Here is a 9,559-nt window from a genome sequence, read left to right as displayed (position 1 = left end):
CTCTAAGCTTTGTTAAAAAGTTCCTGAGATTCAAGCCGAGAGAAAACTAGCGCTTGTGGACTTCGCAGAGCTGACCACGGTGCAAACAGCCATGTGGGTTCACTTTTCCTTTTTTTTTTTTTTTTTGGTCCACTGCCTGGATCGACCTTCTTAAAGAGCATCTTATCTGCTAGATGAGATAGCAGCCGTGGCTTCATGACAACTAAAGGCAATTTAAACTGGCGTGGCTGCAAATCCCGCTTTTGGGCACACAACCCTGCCTCCTTTTCTGCTACTCATCCAGCTGACTCAGTGAAGCAATTCAGGAAAAAAATTACACAGGGTTTCTGCCAGCGCTGGGAGGTGATTTGGCTTACCGGGGAAGTGGTGAGTGCCAGCGTTGGGTGCAAACAGGAGGCAAAACCATGCAGCTAGAGACAGTAACTTGCAGAGGGGACAGCAGGACCTTAGCCATCGCAATTTACTTCGGTTTTAGCCTTCATGGAAAGAGACCCAGCGGGCAGGGCTTTCACCAGCAGTCTGAGTGACAGCAGCATGCTTTCATACTCTTCTCTCCTCGGCACATTTTCTGCACCATTCCTTATGCTGTGCAATCAGCAAACCGATCTGGCTGGAAGTGAAGAATTAAAAAAATCTTACTCCCAGTATTAGTTTTCCAATGGTGGCAGCACAGTCTGAGATCAGACTAGGCTGCCGGTGAAGTCCGTGACTTCACCTCATGTCTGGGATCAGAGCAGCTACTTCACTGGACAAGAGGCAACTCGGACCAGCGAGGCTGGGATGCTGCTTGTCTCACACAGGCCTGCTCCTCACCCGGGCAGCAGAAGCGGCCAAAGGGAAGTACGCGGTAGTTTGCAGTAGCTGGGGTCCTGATGCACTTCTACTAAAAATTATTCAGCTCCATTTCAACCTTGGCCATTTTTCCTAACTTGCAATGGATGTGGTAAGAAGTGACACCAAAGAGCACAAGCTGTTTTATCCTGGAAGCTCTCAATGTCCTGAGCTTCCTGGGGAGAGGACCTAAGAGGGAGAAACACCGTACTTGAACGTACATGAAGGCAAGGAGCACCAAGGCGAGAGTGGGGTTGCTAACATTACCTTCAAAGAAAGCAGAGATATAGAGTTTCTTGAGCACAGGGATACCTGGAATGATGTATTTGCTGATCTCTGAGCAAGCCCATCGCCAACTGTCATTTATTCTTCTTGTGTTCAGGTATGTGGGATGCTGTGGCTGCTTCCCTTATGATGCACAGGGAATGTGATCACAGAAAACACACGTTTGGCTTTTTGAACTATTCTGACCCTACTACTGTCACTCCTGTAAGGCCTCAGTGTTTCTTATTTATCTAACAGGAAAGAGACAAAGGTAAACGACTGACTAAATCCAAGGGATTCAGATGATACCAAACTAATTTAGAAGGGAAAGAACCAGCAATGTCATGCTGGAACACTCACAAATTGAAATGAAAAATCGAGTTCAAACATTTAACCAGGAGGTGATCAGTACTCACACCAGGACAACTGGTAGCAGAGGGCAATCTGCCATTTCTTGAAATCTCCATAATGACACTTCTTTTCTTCTGGAAAATAAACTTTAACTAAGCAGGTTATAATCTCAATTACAAATACTACAGTCCACGTTATGTAAGATGTCAGATTCTGAGACCGAACTTGCTTCTAATCCTAAATCCTGTATCAGTATGCTATATGGCTCAAAAGCTGCACACTAAAACAAAACTAAGCCTGTCATCAGTTTTGTCCAACCAAGTTGGATAATTAAGGTCTGATTATTTTTTTTTTAAGATAACATCCACAATTCAAAATTCATTCTGGAAACAGGCATCCAAAACTGAGAAACTGGATGGACGTCTGTATTTTGGCTGCTGTGACTTTGACCAGTAAGATACTTGCATAAATGCGATTCATTAAGGAGTCTTACGGGGTTTTATTTTAACAACTCCAGCTGTTGAACAAAGGTATGTTGCCTTCTACCACAGCCATACTATGTTTTCTTCAGCATTGTCTTTCTTGGAAAGCCCACAAATTCAAGGCAAAGCCTCCTAATAAGAACTAAGGCGTTTGGGAAGGTAATGACACAGCAATCCTGTGTTGGAAAGGAACGAACCAGGAGGATGATCAGAGACCTCTGTCACTTCTAAACTTCTGTAATTCTTTCATGTCTAAAATAGCCCTGCTTAGAAAAAAATTAAAATTCATTAATCTCTTAACAAAAATCTGACAGAGGAATGGCAGTTACCGTAAGACACTTGCTGCTTTTCTGTTGTTTGTAAGTGGTGGGAGGTTTCAGGAGGCAGCTGAGCCACCCTGCCAGCTTGCTCACCTCCCAGGGAGCTCACCAAAATGGCAGGAAATTAACCCAGACAGAGAGGGAATAGGCTCTCGGCTTGGTGAGCTGGACCAGCTCGGCGGGGCAAGCCAGTGGGCAGGAAAGAGAGAGCAAGGTCTCCCTCTTCCGACAGCAGCAAGCGGGCGGCTGGGCCAGCCAGGACCTCACCCCAGCTTCAGGGCTGCCAGCCCTCACCGACTTGCCAGTTTTCATTGCCAAAATGTTGTTAAACAACATCACGACAAGCCCGTAGAATTATTCTGAGGTTTAATACTGTAAATAGTAATATGATTTGTTGTTCAAAACGGGGAAGCTTGATACTCAAATCCTTGAAGATCAGAAGAAGGATCAGGAAAACCGAGAACATAAATTAAGGCTTTGTGCTTTTGATGGAGACCAGTTCATAAATTGCAGGATAAGGGCAGAGAACGCAGTCTGGCTATAGCCAGCCCCCACTGTTTTCTTGAAACGTTGTCCAAAGCTAATAAACTAGTTCATTCAGAAGGGTTTTGTGTAGCTAAACTTGTTATGGCAGAGTAAGACAGGTCCAGTTTAGAGTATGTCAGAAGGCTGCTTGATAATGATTGTTAAAATTTAAATTAGACATTTGCTTCTATTTTGAGAGTTATAGCACAAACCTGTGTGTTTCAGGTAAATCAAGTAACACCTAGCTGATTCAATATAATTTGTTTGTATTGATTAGTTGGACAAGTCGAGACACTGAGACAAACCTAGAAAGACTGTGTGAAATTCCATTGCTTATTTTCAAAGGTCATTTTGGAAATCACAAGTAATACGGGCTATTCTGGGTTTCAGACTAGACACAAAAAACAAACAGAGGCAAGGCACATGTTGAGTTGTGGTTTTAATTCTATTTTCAACATAGTTTATATGACTTCGGACTCCAGCAAGCAAACAAGCTAACCATTGAATCCAAAACTCAGCATAGATTTTGCATAGCTCAGCACGGAGAAGTTACAATATCCGAGTGGTATTTTTCACTGAAGTAAAAATAAAATCAGAAAATGACTAGCTGGCTGGGGAAAAAAAAAAGAACCTTTCTCTCGACATTTTAAACAACTGAGACCTTTGCGTATAGTACAAAGGAGTTTAATAGCCAATGGGTGATATCATACTTTTTTACTCTTGCTCTAATCTACACTGTAAATCAAAACAATCTCATAAAAGGTTAAATTATTAAGAACAGTGGCTCAATGGAAGTGTCATGCAACCAGGAAACCAGGATGACCATAAAAAGAAAATGAGGCTGCTGGTAACCATTATAATGTAAGGCTGAATCACAAACGCTAACACCAAAGACCTTTTTCTTTTGCAGTTACAACCCGGGAGTTTTGTCTGTTGGTTTTTTTCTGTCTGAAGGCAGAAGTAGGCCCTATAACCACCCTCGTTTCAGTTTCTCTCTTCCCAGCTATGGTTTCTTACAGTAACTTGTCTGTCATTGTCCGTGAGCTTAAACAGAGCACTGCATAAGCTGTATGCATCACATATCTGTCCCCAAGATGCAAAATCCTTCCCTGCAAGGGAACATTTTGGTGCAATCTTAACGCAAATTCTGAGCTCAAGGAAGGCAGGACTGACAAGGTATTTCACCAAAACATTTCTGTAGAATTAAAAGAAAAAAAATGATAATTTAAGACTACCCGTGGCAAAGATCAGTGACCACAGGAGCAAGTTCCTACAAGGCTCGCTGTATTAGAGAATTAACTTCCAAATCAACCCAAAGCGCAGGAGCCTTCCCGGAGCCGGAGGCAGCCCCGGCAGGCGCGGCAGCCCTTCCCCGCACAGGGCAGGAGACCTCCCCGGTGAGAGCGCGCCTTTACCGCAGCGACTTTCCTCCTCCGGCGCCCCGGGGCTGGGGGAGCCCGGCCGCAGCCCCCGCTGCCCCCGGCCCCGATCGCCCCCCGCCCCGACGCGGTTCCCCCGGCCCCGCATGACACCCCCACGGCGCCAGGGGAGATACCCCCCCCCAACCCCCAGCTCCACGGCGGCGGGGAGACACACACCTCCGCCCCCCAGCCCCTCGGCAGCGGGACCCCCCCCCCCCACCAGCCCCAGGGCTGGCGTGGTGCGGCCCGCGGCGCCGCTGTCACCCCCGGCGCCGCCGCCCGGGCGGGAGCGGGAGCGGGAGCGGGAGCCGGCCCCGGCCCCACCGCCCTGCGCCATGCGGCGTCGGCGGCTCCGGCAGCCCGCGGCACCCCCTCGCCCGCCTCCCACCGACCCGCGGCCCCGGCCGCGCCGCGCCGCGCCGGCGGCGGGAGCCGCTGACAGGTCGCCGCCGGTGGCCCCGGCACCTGCGCTGCGCTCGCCGCCCTGAGAGGAGGGGCTGCCGGCGAGACCGTGGCGCGGCGGAGCGGGAGGCGGGAGGCGGCGGCGGCGGCGGCGCACGGCCGGCGGCGGGCCCCCGGGGGCGGCGGGCGCCCCTCGCCCTCGCCCCGCCGCGGGGCCGGGCGGCCCGGGGCCGCGGCGCCGCCGACACCTTACTTCCTGCTTCGCTACCCAGGGCCAGACCCATCGCGGCGGAGGGATCCCGCCGCCTCCCGCAGCCTCCTCCCCCTTCTGCTTCTGCTTTTTCCCCCCCCGTTCCCTCTCCCCCTCTCCCCTCTCTCTTCTGCAAGAAAATAATTTGACAGCGATTTGCTGACACCGGGATTTTTTTTCTCTTTTTTTTTTTTTTTTTTTTTTTATCACGGACTCGGCAAAGGCAGCTCGGCGGGAGGGGGAGGCCGTGCCGGAGGTAAGTGCCGGTGCCCGGAGCCTCCCCCGACGCGGGGCGGGGGGGGGGGTGCGGCGGGACCCCGCCCCGCTCCGCTCCGCTCCATGTGCCGCCGCCGGGGTGGGTGCCTGGCAGCGGGGCCGGGGCCGGGCCGGGGGGAGTATGTTTCCTGGCGGAGCGATATTTGTTTACAGGATGAGCGCCGTACTGTAAGTGAAGTAGGACCGAGCTCGGGCAGCTCTGTAATAAATTAATATCGCAATTGCTCCCTCTTCGCCGACACCGACATAAGCCCCGCGCCCGGCCCCGCCGCTCCCCGCACCCGGCCCCCGCGCCTGCACTTGTTGCAGACTTCACGCCAGGTAGGCGAATGCTTCGCAAGTTTCATTTTTGCACGAGCTGGGGCTGCGCTGGAAGGAGGGGGGGGGGAGAGAAAAAAAGGGAAAAAAAAAAGTTTGCAGTTTGCAGTGCACTTTCGGTCTGCAGCGCCGAGTAGGCGAGGCCCTGCCTGCTGCCTCCTCCTCCTCCTCACCGATCGCCGCTCCCCGCCGGCCGGCCGCGGGCAGGGCGGGCGGCGGGAGCGGGCTGGGGGCGGGCGCGGCAGCGGGGCGCTGCCCCGTACCTGCCCGGCCCGGGCGGGCGGGAGGGGTGGGTGGGCGCGGGGGGGGGGGCGGCGGGCCGGTCCCGGGGCGCCCCGCCGCGGCGCTGCTGCCGGGTCCCGGCCGCCGTGCCGTGCCGTGCCGTGCCGTGCCGAGGAGGGGAGGCGGGGAAGGCCGGCTCGGCGGGGCTTGCCGCGGAAGTTGTCCGAGCGGCGGTCCGGCGGTACCCGTCACGGCCCCTGCCACGAGTGGCCGACCCACGCGCGACTCCTACCCCTCCACCCCTCGCGGCGCGGCTGCCGGCAGCGCGCTCGGCACGGTCTCGGTATCAATCGATGTGAGCAACGAGGCGGTCCGGGGCTCGGCTTTGGAGCCCTTCCCTGCGGCCGGGTGGCACCGCTGGGTGCAAAGTTATTTTGGAGAAATGTGAATTTCTCCTTCTTTTCCGCGGGAGAGGGATGTATGGCGGGTTGGGCGCTGTCGGGGCGCAGAAGTGCTTCATTTTCCTGGCCCGTCAAAATATGGGGGTAACGAACAAAAACTCTTAGCCAGATGTTTAAATACCAGAGAGGTGATTTGCAAGTAAAATTAATTGGCAGTTAACCAGTTAATAAATGGATAATGCCTACTCATCCTTCTGCTGACTTTACAGAGCGGTTTTCACGTCTGCCAGTCAACTAGCCAGGCTTCATTACTCAAGATGTAAACTTAGGGGGATTAATACCTTTGTCCAGTAAAATCTGACCTGTACTTGCTGTCCCAGTGCATCAACGCTGGTCATGATTCAGGTAGTTACTGGTGAGGTTCATAGATTTTTACAGACTAATACAATAGCAGCAAAATAAATATGATGACCGATAACTGAACTATTTATGGAAAACGCTGCAAAGTGCTTAGCTGCATGATTAATGCTTTAAGCGGGTAGTCACTGGGGGTGAAGTTTTCTGTCTTTGACAGCTATAATTTTACTGTAAGTGTGAGAAAAGGGGAGAGTTCACCTGGCAAGCTTGGGCCTGGCCAGCCGGGCTGCTTGGGGGGCCACCCTGCTGCCTGCACCCATCCTGCCTGCGGCACCGGCCCACAGAGCTCCCCCGGGGACCTGCCCCCTCCGCTTACTCAATGTCACGATGAAGTGACCCGTCATTACAATGTCGGTGTACGTGTGAACCGTTCCTGCACGCGGTATATGCAGCTGTTTGCTGTGATCACTTATCTGCTTGTTGGTCTTGTTTGCATGTGAAGTTGGATCAGAATGGAGCCATTTCCTTAATAAGATGCATCTATCTAGAAGTAACTCATTTCACTTTGTTACCCACTGAAGTGACAGGGCGTGATGTGCCCTCGTTGGTATGTTACCTCTTTTTCTAAGGCTTGTCCAAGGCACATATTTAACAACAAAAGTGCTGCTTCATCAATGCTCTGTGCATGCATATGTGGCATGGAAGTTAAGCTATGTGGCTTTGCTTAAAACAAATAAATGTATTGTTTAGAATTTAGATAAGCGATTTTTCATATGAAGAAAATGTGTTGTATGCATTTTTCTTCTATAACTGATAGTCTGATATACTTTGGAAAAATTTAAGGCTTAAGTATACCCTACTCAAAAGTTTTGGCACAAATAAACGCTCTTATGATCTGTTCCACTACCATTGATAAGCAGCTTGCGTTTCTGAAGTTGGGAGACTCCAACGAGGAACTGAGCAGCATTGTCGGCGTGGTAGTCAAACCAACGTATCTTGAAAAGCCAAAAAAGCTCAAATACAAGTAATGCACTTCACTGTGGAAGGTGGCCTGAGTGAAGAGTGGAGAATTGGCCTCTCGGTGAAATGATAAGGCCAGAGCTTAATCACGCTGCTATCAACGTATGTCCTGCCGCTGGCATCTGTCCCCAAGGGAGAGGGATGAGGCCAGGGTGTAGCTAGGTAGGCATCCTGCCTCCAGTGTTTACATCACTCCCGCATGGGCCAACGTGAGCGTAAATAAACCGCAACGTGACTAACCTCTCTACCTAACATTAACTCGTGTTGTATTTGGGTAGACTGAAAAAGTCTCCATGTCTTATCCATTTAATTTTCCTGACCTTTATGTTACTGCTGATGACCTGTCTCTGAGAATACTCCGGTATGTATTTAAGACCATAAAGCGAGTCCTCGTTTCAGGTTTGTTTGGCTTTTGGGTAGCGCTCAACTAGCCTAGGTAGGAAAAAGGAATTCCTAGATTTTAAACTCAAAACTCTGTTACTTCTCTTCTGGCCATTTTAATTCTTCCAGTGATATAGTGAGGTTTGCCATTATAAATTGAGCTTATAACCTGGCATCTGTCAGGGAGTATGAGAAAAGTATAAGAAGAGCAGTCCTGTAATGTACTGTAGGTTTCCTAAAGCAGTAAGATAATATTTTGCTGTGAATATTTTCATCTTATTTTTTTTGTTTGTTTGTTCTAATCAAGTGGGGAATGTCACTTAAAAACTTACTTGGCAAAGTGTTCGAGAAGGCTCTTCTCTCCCTTTCCCAATACTGTAATGGGACAGTAGTAAACTAAAGAAGAAGGGCCCTGGGATCTGTATCGTCATTGTGAGATTCTGGTGCTGGAAGGTTGTGTCTCCTTATGATGTGTCATAATAACTTGCGAGATAAGGCAGTTTCATTTCAGCTTCCTTAAAAACACTTTTTTTTTTTTAAAAAAAGCAAGCAGTGTTTGATAGATACAAAATAATTGTTGATATGGAAACAATTTGTTTCCTCCCCTTGCATTTTTTTTTGAGGCTCCATAGCTTACAATGAAAAATTATTGTCAGAATTATAATGTTTTCTGTCCCTAAAATTAACGGATACTTTTGCCTCTCCTCCACCTGTGAGACATAGGCAGAAGCATCTTTAAGCGCTTGTATGAATTCTGCCTGGTGTGGCTGCCACGCATTTGTTTATTTACGTAAGGAGAGCAGCACGAGTGGTCGCACTGGCTTCCATGGCACTGCTTAGAAGAGTAGAGGTACTGCACTTGTGAGTATTTGTAGGGCAGGGAGTGAGAGGGCTGCACTCAACACTAAAAAAACGAAGGCAGCAAATTCCATACGTTTTGCTGCATATGAAGTTATAAAACCTCTTCTTAACTTGTCTGGCTCTGAGAAACCCATTATTGTAATCAGTTGCGGGGCTGTGAGGGGAAATCAGGCCTTCTAAGATAAAGACAAAAATAGTGCATTCAAATATATTTTAAGAAAGGCGGCTCTTCCATCAAAGAGTAGGTCTGAGTGTGGTTCAAAGAAAGGTAGCAACAATTTTATCAGTTTTGGTTTGTTCTTTAACTCTTTGCTTGAAACCAAACAGATTTAAGAGATCCATTGAATTTGCTTTTGAGCAGCATGCATTTATGCGCCAAGTTATCTTGTAGAGCTTGGGGGAGTATTTCCCCTTAGATGTGGAGGTGCCGAGAAGGGGCTCTTGCACCATCATCTCCTTGCTGCTGCCATTGCACGTGTGTCTCTAGGTAGCACGCGGTCCAGCCCGGCCAGGAGGACGAAGCAGGTAACAGGGGTGGGTGGTGAGTTGTATCGATGCTGGTTCTTGTTGGATATTGGTTTCTGTGGGCAGAAGGAAGAGTATTTCTGACAGTGGTTTATTTTCTCTCTTTCTGGCTTGGCCATGTTGCTCCATGGTGGTGGGGATGCGGGCTCACCTCGCCCTGCTCAAAAGAGCAGCAGAAAGAAAAAAGACATTGATTTGTGTGGGGAAAAACTGGAAAATGTGCTCAGGTTACAACCTGCTGCTGCAGAAACTAGAAGGCAAATACATCATTTACGTTACTTTCTTCTCGAGAGGATAAGGGTTTGGGGAACCCAGGGCATGCTTTTAAGGTAAGTCCTATTACCCTATAATA

At 49.6% G+C, this 9,559-nt stretch overlaps 1 protein-coding gene across 1 annotated transcript in view; it reads left to right on the top strand.

The window, feature by feature from the left end:
- Window positions 1-5,305: 5,305 nt before the first annotated feature.
- TRERF1 (transcriptional regulating factor 1) overlaps window positions 5,306-9,559 on the top strand; it is a 102,126-nt gene continuing 97,872 nt past the window's right edge. Inside the window, 1 exon segment of the mRNA XM_050894779.1 lies at window positions 5,306-5,443. The gene's annotated coding sequence lies outside the window, so the exon portion shown is untranslated.

Source organism: Gymnogyps californianus, chromosome 3 (genome assembly GCF_018139145.2).
Source record: "Gymnogyps californianus isolate 813 chromosome 3, ASM1813914v2, whole genome shotgun sequence".
Classification (NCBI taxonomy): domain Eukaryota; kingdom Metazoa; phylum Chordata; class Aves; order Accipitriformes; family Cathartidae; genus Gymnogyps; species Gymnogyps californianus.
The sequence above is the reverse complement of the archived record's forward strand: the minus strand, read 5'-3'. Positions and strand labels throughout refer to the sequence as shown.